The sequence below is a fragment of the Polyodon spathula genome, chromosome 18, assembly GCF_017654505.1.
Source record: "Polyodon spathula isolate WHYD16114869_AA chromosome 18, ASM1765450v1, whole genome shotgun sequence".
NCBI classification, from domain to species: domain Eukaryota; kingdom Metazoa; phylum Chordata; class Actinopteri; order Acipenseriformes; family Polyodontidae; genus Polyodon; species Polyodon spathula.
In genome coordinates this window covers 26,769,598-26,787,094 of record NC_054551.1, presented here as the reverse complement: position 1 = coordinate 26,787,094, position 17,497 = coordinate 26,769,598, and positions in this window count along the sequence as shown.

The following is a 17,497-nucleotide window of genomic DNA, read 5'->3' as shown; positions in this document are numbered from 1 at the left end:
GGAGGGTGGGCGTGGAGGAGACAAACTCTAACTCACGGCAGGGAGGTAATGGATCAGGTAAGATTGAAATCCTTTCCTTGACAATCTTTGGACAAGTAGTTACTTTATTAGCAATAGGTACTGCTATTTGGATTGACAAAGTCTGGTTATTAACAGTGGGTGACTTGATTTGACTAACTAGTTAAAAGTGAGTCCCCTGCATGAACCACTGCTTTGCTTAATTTTTGGACATTTAAGAGTTAAGTATTGCAGAATCAAAATAATAGAAAAAAAGAGGAACAAAATAACAAATGTCTTTCATAACTTTTGGTCTGCATTCATTAATTTGCATAAAACCCACAGTTCTGAAAGCTCTGGAATACAATGTAAGTATGCTGGCCTATTATTGATAATTATTATTTTATTGTTTTTTATATTTGACTTACTTCATCAAAATATATTTCTAACTTCTATATTCTGATAAGCATAATATAGCTAATGATTGACACAATACCTGCAGTTTGGAAAAGATTTCTTTAAAATGATGCAAATTCCATGTAAATTACAACAAAATTGTTTTTTGCTTCAACATTACCACCATGTGGTAACTGGCAGGTAGCAGGTCCTGAAAATGTAGTTTACAGAGTACTGAATTATTGCAAAATCAATTATTATATTATTATTATTATTATTATTATTATTATTATTATTATTATTATTATTATTATTATTATTAATAATAAATAATAATAATAATAATAATAATAATAATAATAATTGATTTTTTGCAATATTTCAGCACTCTGTAAACTACATTTTCAGGAAAAGTCTGCGATTATTACGCTAATAATAATTATATATTATTATTAATCATAATAATAATAATAATAATAATAATAATAATAATGCTGATTTTATTTGAACTTTGGATTGATTATAGTTTTTCAGTCAGTTGCCTTTAAACTTATGGGAATCATCCTTGAAGGAACTTCACCGTCACTTAGGAAAAAAAGCCATTAAAAAAAAAATAATAATAAAATATTAAGGAAATAAATATTTTACTAATTTTAAACTTGTATAATGTTTTTTAAATAAATAAGTAAAAGGGGTATCAATATGCTAGTTCTCAATGCCGGATAAGAATAAGCTATCTGCTTTAAATTAAGGACCTGCAGCCACAGTGCTCAACCTGCTCCTGTCCCAGTTTAGCCTTTGGGTTTGATAAGGTCCTTGCTCACCTCATCACAACATAGCAATTGACTATACAGCCTTGATATGGATTCTTAAGACAGTTTTTGTACTTAAATACAGAATAATAAAGACAGACTCTTTAGCACATTAATAAAGTAATATGTTCATGGCAAATTAACAATATATGATAGATATTAAGATTTTAGTATCTACACAGTCCTATTTAAAATAATTTGAATACATTTTTGTATTACAGAACCTGTCCATCTAAGCATCAATTGGGAATGGAAAATAGTAACAGATTATACAATGTGCTGTTCAATGCATACAGATGATGTACTGTCCAAGATTTATCTTAAGATTTAACATTTAGCTATATATTTAACTAAATATTAAATCTCTTAATAAGATTTAAGATTTAGCTAAATATTTAACAAAATCTTAAATCTCTTAACTTGATTTAACATTTAGCTAAATATCGAACTGGCCAGCTAAATCTGGAGCTTGTGTGCAAATGAGCTCCATCCGCTTTGTACTTTCATGCGATTTGATTGGCTCTTGTAATGCTAATTGGGGAATATGGACATTTCAGCATTACAAGAGCCAATCAAATTGCGAAAAAAATACAAGATTTAAGCTAAATCTGGAAAAAAAAAGCTTTTAATGCTTTTTTTTTTTTTTTTTTTTTACACATGGCACCCTAACCCAGCATGTGGATATTCACGTAACATACTTAATTATAAACTTAAAAAGAAAGAAAAACGCCATAATTCTTAAGCAGATAAGATGGCCGGATTTCAGAATGGACAGATTCCAGATTGTAGAGGGTATCACACCAGTAATTTCAATAGAGATTTGGTCAGAACCAAAAACTTTTGACGAATTAAACAGTATGCCGATTTACAGAGGGGCTGGATTAGACAAGTTTCACTGTATATTGATCATAAAAAAGACTGCATTGATCGAAATTCTTAATTTTATCCACATAATAGACAGAGCATGTGTGAGTTTCCATAAATTGCTGCCCCTATCAATATACTTCCAGTCTTCAGGTGAAAGACCAGCATACCATAAAACTAATTGCTGGGCCTCTAATAATCATGTGTCTCTAATACACGTGGGTCTGCTGGCAAATATTGTAAATAAACACCGGGTTTCTATTAAACAGCAGGTCTCTGTCATGAGGAGGAGCTGGAGCATAATGAACTGCTAATAAGTGACAGCGATAAAAGTGACTCTCAGGATTAATAAATAACAATAATAGAAAACAGAATTTAAGGTAGGCCTACATGTAATGCATATTTGTTTAAGAAGTTATTACATTATTAAACATTTTGATAATTTTAAGCTTACTGAAAGTTGGCCATTCCTTTTTTAAATACAAATTCATACTTCTGCTTGTTCATTTTCCAAAATTCTGCATACCGTATCCTTGCATATAAAAATACCCTAATAATAATTTCGATTTATACTTGAGGGAGTACAACACAGTGTAATTCTATTATAAAACAAAACTGTTACTTAGTTCCCACTGACACACAACCTTTTAACAAAGTTGCTCGAATGTTTAAATTGAGTTACAATGTTGTTACAAGGTTGTGTGTTAGCGTCTTCTCAATAACAGCATGAAGCATGTGAAGCTATATAGTGATCTAATATATACCAAGCATCAACTTATCACTATTATAATACATTTATTTTTTAAAGAAAAAAAAGGTATATAAATGATGGACATTGACATAATGTTTCTGGTTTCTTTTTAATCACATCATACTCCTTGGTCATGACACGCTTGAGTGACTATGACTGAAGCATATGCACTTAATCGTCTAATTAGTGAGGACGATGATTGGACACTGGATATGGAGTGATTGCAGTTATTGAATTGCAAGCTTTAATAAAAGCAATAATGAAAATCACAGTAACAAAACAATATGCCACGTCTGTCAAGAGAACAACGCCTTTGTGCAATCGACATGTTGGAGGCTGGACTAGGGCAGAGTACTGTGGCTCACCATCTTGGGTGCTCACAGCCAGCAATTTCAAACCTGGCGAAATGGTATAACCAGACACACTCTGTCAATTACTGGCCACGAACTGGGAGACCAAGAGTCACAACACCTGCCCAAGATCGACAGATAATTTTGCAGCATCTTCGTGATGTTAATTGTTAATCAGCACAATATAAAGTCACTGCACCTGCTCTAAAACAGAGTTTGTCATTTTATAAGTGATAAGTTTCTTTTGATGCTCAGTATATAAATGCTGGTCTCAAATAATCAACGGAGGCATTTAATTGTCGTTTTATGGTACTCTATATAACCCATCCAATGTTAATACCTCTTTCTCATTTTTACCTTCTGAGTTCAGACATATGATTCAGTTTTGCAAGACCATTTGGGACCAGTTGCTGATTAGTAAACTTTTTTTTTCCCAGATTATTATTTTTGTTAGAATTTTTATTGTTTAAATTGACTATTTAACTTTCTACAAAATAAACATACTTTATAACAGATATTAGGCCAACATGCTGTCTTTAAAATCCTATGTGTTCTTTTCTGTCATTAAACTCACAGTTCTATAAACAGCCCATAAAAGAAGCATTAAAATTCAGGTTCAAGATGAACATAATAAAATATAGAACACGATGGGGACACTGTTGACAATTATGCCAAAAAGTATCAGGAGAAATGACAAGAGTTACACCCTAACCTGTTACTGTGATATGAGAGGTTCTAATCTGTATATACAGCTTTCACAGTGGGTCCGAATTAAACAAAGGAACACAGTAAATAATTTAGCAGGTGCAATATGTTCTGGTTGTGTAACTTTACTAAAACCGCTGCCCTGTCCCCTCACTGCAAAGATCCACTGAATGTTGGTGGAAATTACTCTTTACAGCGCATTACCTCTTTATTCCCTCAGTATTAAGCAGTGATATCTTCTTTCCTTCTTTTACAAGACATTTTATTATTTTTCAGCTTTTCATCCAGATGAAGTTGCTATGACAACAAAGTAGAATGTCTTGCTGGATTTCACCTTTGCTGTCTCACCTCATATGGTGTTCCCTCCTCAGTGCAAACATGGTGGATGCACTTCACATACAGATGTCTGATTTTAAATTTCCTCCAAGAGTGACCTTGGAAGCTGCTCTCCTGAGATTCAAGAACCAGTAATTCACAAACAGGCAATCTGCATCCCGCTCTCTAAATGTTGTTCGCCTTAGCTGCACTGTGTTATTGTTTTCTAAAAATACCAGTGGGGTCCAATATTAAAGTTAGGGACTCTTTTTAAGCCTGAAATACAGACATGTTCTTACTGTTTCTTAACAGGTAGCTGTAATAATTCAAAACAGCGACGGTATGCAGTGCAAAACAAAGGCATAATTATTTAAACAGACTCCTGTACAAATGACTACTAACCCTGAGACTATAGAACTGTCCTTATTATTCTACGTCACAGCTATAGTAGCCGTGCAGTCTAATCAACACACAGAATAGACCCTCAGGAGTGGGACTGCACTATACTACATCCATTCCTTCTTCTAAGGTAGAGAACAAGATTATTTTTTTTCTCTCTAACCTGAAGGGTTAAATTCTTGTGCAAACAACTTTCAAAGCTTTTTGTTCTACTTTTGTCTCAAATGCAACCAGTAACTTAAATATTTATCTTTAAAATGTCTTGTTGCACTCTGGAGAGTTCGCTTAGCTACAGTTCAGCAATCTTGTCTTTGTGGGGGCATTCTGCTGGCTCGTTCTGCTGGCAGCGTACTGTTTGGGTTGAGGTAGCTGAGCATCATTCTTTGGTGGAGGTGTTTGGTGTATTTGGTGATTATCATCATCATCGTCATCACCTTCATCTTCTTGGGGTATATAGGTTTGCTCAGGCTGATGTCTTAGGATTTTGAAATGAGAAGAATTCCGTGTGATGGTGTGCCCGTTTCTCTGAGCGGCAATCATGGTGCCTTTCATTCGTGTGACGGTGTATGGTTGAGGGTTGAATGGGGTCATTAGTTTCCCTTCCTTCTTTTGGCAAACTAGAACTGTGTCTCCAATAGTAATCCTGGAGGGCAGTGCTTTGCGTTTACGATCAGCATATGTCTTCATCTTCAATTTCTGGGACTGGTTAGCCATTTGAACAGGTATGTCATCTGGTGGTGGAGAAAAAGTGGGCAACTTGATGTTTAGAGGACGTCCAAAGAGAAGTTGTGCTGGAGATTGTGTTGTAGTTTGATGTGGAGTCGCTCTATAGTTTCGAAGAAATCTGAGTAACTCTTGTTTCTAGGGCTTGCCTTCAACAGTAGCTGTAGTGATAGCTTTATTTAGGGTCTTCATGAAGCGTTCTACTTCTGCATTGGCTTGAGGCCAGTGTGGGGTTATTTTCCTGTGATGGAAGCCTAGGTAGTGAGAAAAAATTGTGAATTCTTGACTGGAGAAGGATGGACCATTGTCCGACTTCACTTCCTGTGGAATTCCAAAAGTGGAGAAAACTGTCCAGGAGGGGAATTGCTTTGTTTGCTGATGTTGACAATGTGATTTCAATAACTGGATAGCAAGGATATTCATCAAGAATGAGTAGTAAGTGGTCATCTGACCACAAAAATCAATGCTGACTTTATGCCAAGGTGTTTGAGGCAGTTCAGACATCTGTAGTGGTGCAGGCTTCTGGACTGTGTTTGAGGATTGACAGGGGATGCATGAAGCAATCAGATTTTTTTATTTGTTTGTCTATGCCTGGTAACTATACTTTCTCATGGAGTTGCTGTTTGGTCTTGATGATGCCCTGATGTCCTTCGTGGGCCAGTGCTAGTGCTTGTAGTTGTAGTGAGGTGGGAATAACAAGTTTGTTTCCTCTAGGGAAGGTCTGTGAAACTCACATTTTTCCTTGTTGAAGATCAGGTTTTTTTTCCTGTATCCTTTGGAAAACAACCGTGAGCGATTCATCAGTGTAGATCCATAAAGAAGAATGTTGTCGCTGAAGTTCTTAATTCCAGGTATGCCTTCTAACACCTGTTGAATGGTGTTCTGAAATACTTCAGCAGTGGAGGAAATACCGAAGTTAAGCTTTGTGTAAGCCAATGTGTGTAGAGAAAAGTATGATTTATCTTGACTCAGGTGAGAGCTCTAGTTGGTGATAACCTGCATTGAGGTCAAGTTTGGAAAACACTGTGGCACCATTGAAGTCGTGCATGATGTCATCGACTGTAGGCGAGATGTGCCGTTCACAAAACACAGCTGTGTTTGGGAGGCACATGTCAACACAAATGCGCACCTTATCTGGATTTTTAGGTTTTGAAGTTGCAACGATGGGTGTGGGACCTTCTACTTTTTCTATGATTCCAAGTTCTTCAAGATATTCTAGTTCTGCTCCACCTTTTTGCGAATGTAGAATGCTATTCGACGTTGAGGTTGGACAATTGGCTGCACATTGGGATCAATGTGGAGACTCACTGTGAAATCCTTCATTTTTCCAATGCCATTGTAGAGGTCTGGGTATTGCTATATTAGTTGATCTGCTGTGGAGATGATAGATTTGGGCATCTTTTGTGTAATCATGTTGACAATGTGTATGAGTTTGAGTGCTGAAACTGTCTGGTAACTAAGCAGAGAGCCATAGGTACCTTTCACTACATAGAATGTAGCATCTGTGATGTTGTTGCGAGACTTCACAGTTGTGTTCACCTTACTGACCACATTAAGTGATGTGTATGTGATATGGAGAAATCTTAAAGGTTTTATCTAGTAGTGCAATGTATGGCTTGATTTTTCTGTACCCACTTTTGTCTAGAAGGTTGACACTGGCTCCTGAGTCAGTCATAACTTGAATTGAGGTGTTGCAGATCAGAATGTTGATTGAAGGTTGTTTTATTCGAATTGTTGTGTGTGTTACGTATACGTAGAATTCATGTGTGCTGGAGGATGGTGAAGCTTGGTGATTAAGCTTGGGTATGAAGGATCTTTGTTGCTGTGACTGAGGTCTGCGTGCATCTTGTGGCTTGGACAGGCAGCAGCAAGCGAAATGATTAAGTTTGTCGCATGACTTGCAAGATAGCCCTCTGGCTGGGCAGGCTGACTGTCCACCTTGATGGGGAAATATGCCTCCACAGTTCTGGCAGATAGTATTTTGTTTTCTTTCTGGTAGGGCTTTGTAGTGTTGTCGCTCGGGCATTGAATGGCAGCAACCATGTTGAGTTCTTGTTTATTTTCAATGCCAGATGCTTGTAGTTCAGAAGTTTCACGAGCTTGGGTTGTGTCTAGCAGGTCTTTAAGTGTCATTGTTGAATATTTCAGTGCACTACACCGTAGTCTTGAGGAGATGCAGCTTAACACAATTTGAAATTTGATGTCTCTATTTGTATTGGTGAACTCACAGGTGGTAGCTAGCTGTTGAAGCCGGGTGTGATATGCATCAATTGTTTCTCCTGGTTGCTGTCTGGACTCTGAAATACATACAGTATACTTCATATTCTATATTTTTCTTTGGGTTGAAATATTTATTTAGCAATTCAACTGCAGTCTTATAACACCCTGTAACAATTTTTTTTTTTTTTTTGTGTGTTCCTGGGTAGTAAATGTTATTTCCTAATTGCTTATGCCTCAAAAGTATAGAAAATGGCTATTATTCCCTACAAACTTTGCTTTTGTGACCAGGACAGCGATACTACAAAATATCACTATTTCCAATGGGAAAACGGGCAAATGTGTGTCTTTTCGTTCACATAAAGTCAGAAAAAAAACAACATATGAATCCAAATTAACATGTATTTATACTAAAGTAATACAAAAATGACTACAAAAGATTTAGAAGTGAGTAGTTTTTTGAGATTTACGATTATACTGTATTTTCTCTCTTGGCTCATAAATTATCCTCATTGCCAAAGTAATAATTCAAAACAAAGACTGTATGCAGTGCAAAACAAATGCATATTTATTTGAACAGACTCCTGTACATGTGACTTCTAACCCTGCGTCTATAGAACTGTCCTTATTATTCTATGTCACAGCTATAGTAGCCGTGCAGTCTAATCAACACACAGAATAGACCCTCAGCAGTGGGACTGCACTATACTACAGAAGCCACAAAGGGACGTTTGACATATGAATACATATCACTGTAGGAACACTGATCTTTATAGGAGGCTGTGTGATCCAGTGGTTAAAGAAATGTCTTCGTAACAAGGATGTACCCAGTTTAAATCCCAGCTCAGCCACTGACTCCTTGTGTGACCCCAAGCAAGTCACTTAACCTCCTTGTGCTCCGTCTTTTGGGTGAGACGTTCTTGTAACTGACTCTGCCGCTGATGCATAGTTTACACACCCTTGTATCATGTAAAGAGCTTTGTGATGGTGGTCCACTATGAAAGGCAATATATAAAGATTATTGTTATTATTTTGATTTATAAATAAACTTTGTTGTCTTTGTTTTAGTTCTATGCACATTGAAAGCAGCATTTAATTCTCTGGGGTCCTGGCAGAGTATGAGCTGCTGCCTTCATAACTTCATAAGTTATAACAGGACCTGTGTCGATGTCTGCTCATCTAATATTGCTCAATCCTCACCCTAGACATTAGCAATATTGGATCTAGGCAATTGTTTGAATATTTTTTTTATAAATATTGGAACTACTATTACTAATGCCACAGAGGTCTGAACTGGATTTTGCATTGAGGGACTTGTAAAAGAAGATTAAGTAAAAAGCAACATTTTGCTGAATCAGGGAAAAGCAATAACTAATATTATGCTTAGTTGGTATTGCAAGCAAATACAAACTTACTGCAACTGTCACACACTCAATCCAAATAAGCATAAATGTGGCAATGATGGGCAGTCCTGCCACAACGGTAAGATTTATTTTACAGTTTGAATTTAAATAAATTGAGGACTGCATGCCATAGATCAGTTTCTTGTGATATAAAAGTGAATTTGCTTCTTGTATTTTATCAATAATGGACAAGCAGATTTGATTTCTAAATAGACCATCAAACTGCAAACAGTACAGAGTGGACTCAGACCAATATTATTCAAATATATTTTGAAGTAAACGTTTACATCTGTTTGCACTACAAGAGTTTACAACCTTGTTATTTACAATTATTGCATGATAAATCTAAGTATAAAAAAAATAAAGTACAATCTACTGTAATGTGCTTATAAGTCTGGCTACAGGAATAAACCAATCAAGCTTTGCTTTTGTGGTTTATAGAATTAGTACCCCTTGGTGAAATGTATTCCTTGTATTTTTGTTAAATCCATCCACACTTTCAAAAAGGGAACTGGAGAGCCAACTACAACAGAACACTGCAGACTAATGAGCATAGTTTTTATTCATGTCACCAGAACCCCAAGATAAAATGAGTCTTATTTACGATTGGTTGACCTTTATAAAAATGTTTTCAGTTGATAGACAGGAAATTAATTTTAAGCACATTTTAATTAAATAGGAGGCTATGCAGTCCAGTGGTTAAAGAAACAGCCTTCTAACCAGGAGGTCCCCACTTCAAATCCCAGCTCTGCCACTGATTCATTGTGTAACCCTGAGCAAGTCACTTAATCTCCTTGTGCTGTCTTTTGGGTGAGATGTTGTTGTAAGTGACGCTGCAGCTGATGCATAGTTCACACACCCTAGTCTCATATCTTGTAAAGTGCTTTGTGATGATGGTCCACTATGAAAGGTGCTATAATAAAAATAAAGATTTATTATTATTATTATTATTATTATTATTATTATTATTATTATTATTATATAATAAACATAACCTGACATTTACACCTGTATAAAATTCCCATAAAAGTTCCCAGCCCTTTTATATTATAGTTATAATGCATTAAACAATAAGTACCATCTGCTGGTCCCTAAAAAAATGTACAGTTTTCTCCCAGCATTTTATATTTTACTTTACACTTCTGCAATTTTTTTTTTTTTTTTTTTAATATTAAATTGCTACTGGGGCCAATTGTTGTATATTAGATTGCGCCAGACATTGGTGTCCTCCACAATGGTTAAATGAGAACTGCAGTTTAAAAAAAAAAGTTTAATATAAATAAAAAAAAAAAAAAACAGATCAGAGAAAAGATTCAGCCTACTGTATCTTTCAAATGTTTAACTCCCAGCCAAAGGCCTCAAAAAGAAAGTCACGTTCTAACTTTTGTCAGAAATAATAGGTGTTTCTGAAAGAAAACAGGCATGTTAATCTGAAGCATATTAAATATATTATACATCAAGATCAGTTGCCAAACAGTTATATTTTCAAAACATTAAATGTCAGGCAGCTATTGTTAACAAAGGAATAATGTATGTTGAATTCCACAAAAATAGTTATTTGTATTCACTGTCATGGATGATACAGTATCATAGTAGTGTACATTAATAAAACGGCATAGATAAATATCAAGGTGGTGCATAATAAATATTGTTGAGTGTTTTGTTTTGTTTGTTTTCCTAATCATCTTTACCACTAATATTCTATTTAATTCTCAATTTGAATCAGAAGGACTGAAGATCAATGGGCTAACTCCTTTTCCAATGTCAAGCCAGTCACTCCTTTTAATCTATATTTTGAAACCCGACCAATTTTATCAAGTCACTCAACCCTGGATGCAAGGGCCCAGCCTGAGAAGTGTCCACCAGGATGCAATGGGCACTTGACTAGTTTGGGTCACTGAAGTTGTGTCTCCTGTGACTCTCCCTTAATAACCTCAATAAGGAAATACCAGGAACAAGATTGCAAAGAGTTGGTGGTTTTAATTAAACTGAAAAGATACTGGTTTAAATCTTACCATCCAACCCATCCAATATAATCCTTGAAAGGATGCCCATATGACAGCCATATGAAACTCAACAATTATTCATACATGGTTCCAAATCCAATCCAGGTCCATGGAGTACGGAACAGAACCAATGTAATCAAAATTAGTAAAATAAATATATGAAAGAAAATAAAGTACTGTATTATTTTAGTGACACAAAATGCCCCTTTAGAAGTACAAATAACATACAATTTTAATGCCAGTAGAAGGAATTTAAGTACATACATTCTGTAAATTTGCAGCAAGACAGTCATTGCATCTCTTAAGCAGCAGATATTTCGATTATGCATGATTTTAAGCCTTTAGGCCGGCTTTTTAGAATTCATAAAGCTAGAAAGCCCCTATGGATTTTTCAGGTTGCATGTGCTGGCATCAAGCCTGCATTTCTGACAGGTCATTATTGCATATCATGCTGAGATTGACCGTGTGGCTGGCTGGCTGCTGCTCTACCTGCCTCTGCTCCAGCCTCTCCTCCATACAGATGAAAACTCTGTCTTACAGGAGGTAGCTTTTTTTTTTCTTTTTCTCTATGGGAAAGTATGTAAAAAGGAATTAGGTGGCCCACATGTTAAGCAAACACCCCTTGATTCAATTATGCAAAATCTTTACTTTTAGATGGAACTTTCGATGCATGCTTCTCATATGAGTTTCACAAAATCATCTCTTCTTATGTTTCTGTTTTCTTCTGATCAGCAAAGCAACGTAACACAAAATATGTTTTAACATAATGTCATCTTTAATAACATCTTAACTGTTTTCAGCATTTTAGTGTTTTTATCCCCATTAGTGCCATCTGTAGTTTTTTTCCCCAAAACATTCCTGTGGTCAGATTTGAAAATAAATTCTATCTGCGCTACTGATATCTGTGTTACTGGCTCTGCTTTAAAAACAGAACATGCAGAACAGTAGCAGAACACCTTTCTGACCTTTACTCCCCAGGAGAGTAGCGGCAACACAGAATACTCTAACAAAGCAAATGGGCCACCGAGGTGTATGATTTAAACCAATGAAAAGCTACAGTTGGGGATATACAGAAATATAGGGCACTCATAAACAGAAGAGAACTCAAGGACAGAACCCTATTTGTTAATGGTGGTGTTTGTTAGAAAATGCATTGCTAGTTATATTCCATGATAATATTTGCTTGTTTTCTAGCAAACTGAATACTGTACACACACCGAGTCAACCGAAGTGCCAAACCAATGTTCCAGCACATGCACAAATTGGCAACTAGTCAAGCTACTTAGACCAGTTAGTTAGGACAAGTAAACTAAATTGAGTTCATGTATTTTTTTGCAGTGAAAGTTCAACTAACTTAAAACACAATTACAATTGTAGGTTAGCTTTTCTTAATTAAATAGATTGAGAAGGGCTGTTAGGGTTTACAATGCAGGGTATAATTCTGCAAGTGACAATCAGTCACTTTGATATTGCTTCCTAATAGACAAACATCCGTACAACAGTTGTGCACCATGTCATCAACTGTGGTGTGACAATGAGGGAAGCAGGACTGGCAGTGCAAACAAATCTGCAGCGATCAACAGCTGCATCTATAATTCATACATTTCTATCTGAGAATAGTTAAATGTGAACAGCGTTATTTTATGTAACCTACTAAATGTATTTACAGAGTTTATAGTTTGTATTCTTACGCAGCTCCATACTTTTCTGGTTAAATAAAGGGGGTAATATTGGAACTGGAAAAACAGCTCACTTGCTGCGTTCACTGAATGCACAGAACTGTCAGAATGACTGTATCAAAGTTTCATTCATTGTTTATTAAAATGCGTCTACTAAAATTAGTCCTGGATTTTCTTGTTTGAATTCAGTGTTTTCACATTCTCTCAGTGGATCAAACTAAGTAAAAACCATTAACTTTTGAAAAATCCTGGAATTTGATCAGTAAAACATTTTTTTTAAATAATTTTAAAATAGATAAATTAATAAAAAACTGCAGCTTCATGGCCTTCTCTGCCAATATTCCAGGCTTGTAAAAATGCACACAATGTTATGTTATTAATTTGATTAAATATGTGCATAATAGTCCAGCAATAGAGCAGTCTTATGTGGTTGAATTCTAAGAAGATGTTTTATTAGAGCAAACTCAATGCTATCTTGGACTGACCAAATGATCTAGCATAATATACCAGCTAATGAAATATTCTTTATTAGCATGTTCAGTGAGTGTGCACAGACAGGTAGTGCCTGTTCAATTTGCATAGATAATGTGCTATTTTCCAACCCACCTGCAGATTCATCTTTTTACTTATTGATATTCAATGGCTCTATCTCACCTCTGTTTCCCTTGAGAAATCATTTTTTAAGTAAGGGATTACATGTGTGTTAGCATGCACATGGTGTTCACTACTTACAACATAATATTGGAGGCATCTGCTATATTAAAAAAAAAAAAAAAAAAAGCATTTTTTAGCCCACTAACAAATTAGTGGGTTCATTTTCTCATACAATATGAAATGATAACTATTATAAATAGCATTTTATGTATATGCACAGGATATCATATTATTTGTAATTTTTACCTTAATGTGCCTTTAAAAGTCATTCAATTTTAAAGTAATGCTCTGCTCATGGGGAAAAACAAAACAAACAACCAAAAAACAAAATAGTACTGTCAAGGGTTTTACTAATTTTTCTCAAGATTTGAAGATAAGGGACATCTCATATTCATATACAGAACCACCTGTATATGAAGAGTTTTACAGTTAGCTTATAAAAAGCATAAGATGATCCTAATAATTTACAAACACCATTGAAGTGATCTTGTGACACTACTGAAGTTAGTTAAGTTTTCATTTATTTTATTTATCTGGCAACTTACTCCTTTAGTCAGATAAAGGGTGGGCCCTTTTTTCAAAAGCATGTTCCCTTTCAAATGTTACTTTCCTGGGGTTTAAGTTGAGGACTTTTGAAGGAACTTCAAGCAACCACAATTGGTCTGAGGGCAAAGTTAAAATAAGACGGCTATAAAGAATTCCAGGGGGTACCACCTTTCCCTCTGCACTCTCTTGGTCATGGAAGTAGTTCAGAAAGGGGCGTCTTGCTCAAACTGTGAACATGCATATAACATAAGTGTTCAGATGGTACAACACATACTTAATGCGATTTATTTTAAGACTGATTTATTACAAATTGTAATCTGTGTCATAAAATAATGCATGCAAATCACTATAAAGGTTGAGGCAAAAGTTAAGACCCTTACGAGAAACTAACACAAGTTTATCAAAGGCAGGAGAGCACAAGCCACATGGCAGGATGACAGGAGAGTATATGTACTGGATGTCTATGCAAGTAGGTTTATTTAATTTATTCAACCACAAGGAAATAACATTAACATACAGTTGAGCTGTCACAAAAAATCTTGTTATCATCAAACAAGATTGAAAATACATTTTAATTGTCTGTTTTGAAATGGAGTTGCCAATTGCATTGTATCCCACACTTGTAAAAACAACAACACTGCTGAAATTAGATCATTATTCCCTCTAATGGTTGAAATATCTGTTTCTTTAAATTTTCAATTTCTGTGGTAGGTTTCTTGGCATAGTTAGTTGTACATGCATACATAACTTATTTTATATAGCTTTGACGTTGCAGGAGATAATTAGTAGCCTAATGCACTTTCACAGTATATTTTTTTTCTTTGTTCGTATCTTAATTTTCAAGGTTGACATTGATGAATGTGATCACAGGATTTTCTTTCAATGGCTGTTATTAAAAATGCCAAAGATGTTTCACCTCACTGGTGTATGTATTTATTTATTTCTGCACTCCCCTAATGTCAAGCAGTTTACTAGAAATTATACTGTATTTCAGAATTGTAAGTCATGCATTCACTGTGTGCCTTAAGATTTCAAAGTATTATAACAAAGACCATCTCTGTACACAGTATTTATTTTTTAAGTTTAAATGTGCACAATTAATCAGGAGGGAAAGCACAAGGAAATCAGCATTTACTAAAATAATCACACAGGTAGAGAATACACAACAGACTCGATACGTTTTTTTTTTTTTTTACCTGCAAAATAATTTCTAAACTAAACTTATTTGTCTCTTTACTGAAAGAATAATGCAATACATATTTGTAAATGACTGTTCAGTCTATTATGGAACTGGTTATTTGTTCTAATATAGCTGGATTATAAAAATGCCTAATCTTTACATATTCAACAGATGAGTTAAAAAAAAAAAATTATCTATTATTTTTGCTAAAATTGTTACAATACTTTCTTTCACTCCAACAACAGTAAAAACTACCCACAAACCAATTTTTATGGCTTAAAGCTTCTGACTTCTTGTTGCTGCGCTTTTTGATGTGCCTCAGCTGCATTAAACTAGTTGACAGCACTCACAGTTCACTCTCTTGAAAGCGTCTTTCATCTCAACCACACTCTCCATTTAAGTTTCTGAAAATATCCATAAATCCTTTTTATGTTTTTACAATGAACATACTATGTATTCATAACTTCATGTTTTACATACAGTACATACACCGAGTTATCTATAAAGCTCCACAATAAGCACTGGCCTGTTTATTTCATCTTAATAAATAAGCTAAATAAATCAACCCAAACATTGAGCCAGATGTTTGCTTCTCTCGCAACTCGTTTTAAAATTTCACTCACAGGCACTGCTTTTTTCTCAAGTCAGAATTGAAGAGGGACAAAAATCCCTGCAACTGTCCTCTCGAAACTCACATCTCTTTTGAACATCTGGCCCATAATTCATATTTAATTGCGAATATTATCCAAGTCTATGCATTTAGTGATTTAAATAACTAATAGATAATTATTTGCAAATGAACTGTGATGAGTCTCGATGGAATGCCATCTTATTAAATAATAAAGTTTCAAAAGGGTGGGCTTGATTGCCAAATGATTAGTCAAACAAATTAAATGAATAACAATTTGCTTGTTTAATATGCAGCAGCATTCGTGTATATTAATCACCAAGAAGCTATAAACCGTGCGGATTATGCAAATTCTGATTGCTGTCTGCACTGAGGCTCCTAAAGCAAATGAAAGATTTGCACTAAATCATATGTTAGATCTCACTCGCAGTGTTCTGGTGAATGCATTGGTGGCTGTAAAGAATGAAGAACACAAGAATAAACTGAGGATATTTTATTAAAAGAGATGAGATTGAGATTTAGTGAACTGTATTCAACCGGTTCTGCAAAGATGGCAGAAAATTATTAAGATTCTGTAGATTATTGCTGCTTATTCAAAAAAGCCAGTTGTTTTCAATACAATTTCATTTAATCAACTGAAACACACCTTTAAAAACAGGATTGTGAATAAGGTCTATGTTACACACATGAGCGTTTGTACAAAGGAAAAACATTCAAAAGTTATTAAACAACAAATAAACTATTCAGAAATTATTTAGGGGCTTGTAAGTATTAACATGATCGATTTTCTTTCTAAATAGTATTCATTTGCCATTTGTTTTCATTCTGAAAATTATTGTGCTAACACTTTGGAGTACAATACTTTATGAATTTCCCCCAATAACTTTCAAATCTTGTTTTTTTGCATAAAAGTGTTTTTAGAAAAAAAAAAAAAAAAATATATATATATATATATATATATATATATATATATATATATATTTACAAACCCACACCAGAAAAACTTCATTAAGTTGGCACAGGTAGTTTGTTTTGCAAGGACATATGGACCACCGCAAATGAAACAATGTGTGGATTTAATTAGCAGTTTCTAATTTGGCATTAACATGAATCGCAACAAATGGATTTTCATTAGTGTTGCTTATCTGGCAGCAAGCCACTCCATTTCCTCCGACAGAAATCTGCTTCCCAGTGCACCTTCCACCTTCCTTCTATCTGGAGATGACATCACAGTACCTGCCAGCAGGAAGGCCAGTCCGCAGTGTCACATCCATGTTCGTGTGGGACAGGAAAATAGTCATATTGTAAATCATTTCAGTATCAGCATGAAAGGTTGGCTCAAATCTTGTGAGAAGTGTCATCTTATGCAGCAATGAACAAACAAATTAAAAGTCAGATATTTTGTTTCAGGTAGGTTCCAGTTTGGATTGTATAGAAAGATGACACTAAGCCAGTTCCATAACTGTTTAATCGTGCACTTTATATAAAAGATGGGGAGGGGGGGCAAAAAAATAAAAATACATTTTAAAAAGTGTTAGGTGTATAAGCAGACACTACTTAAAACAGGAGGATTGAAAAGCTATTGGATAAACAGGATGGACACATGAATTCATATACACAAGTTTGATATGGTCCGAATGTGATTAAAAAATGATTCAAAACTCCTCTGTCCACCCATTACTAAATGTATTCATCTAATTTTTCCAGCGACTTCTGAATCACCTGTATTATGGGATGGTAATCATAAAAAAATACTATGCAAATGCCAAGGATAGAAAGTATTCCTTTAAATAATGTGCTGGTTTTCATTTAAGGTAAAACCAACAGTTACATTTTACTGGACCTTTAGAATATGTTTTTAAAGTTTGGCAA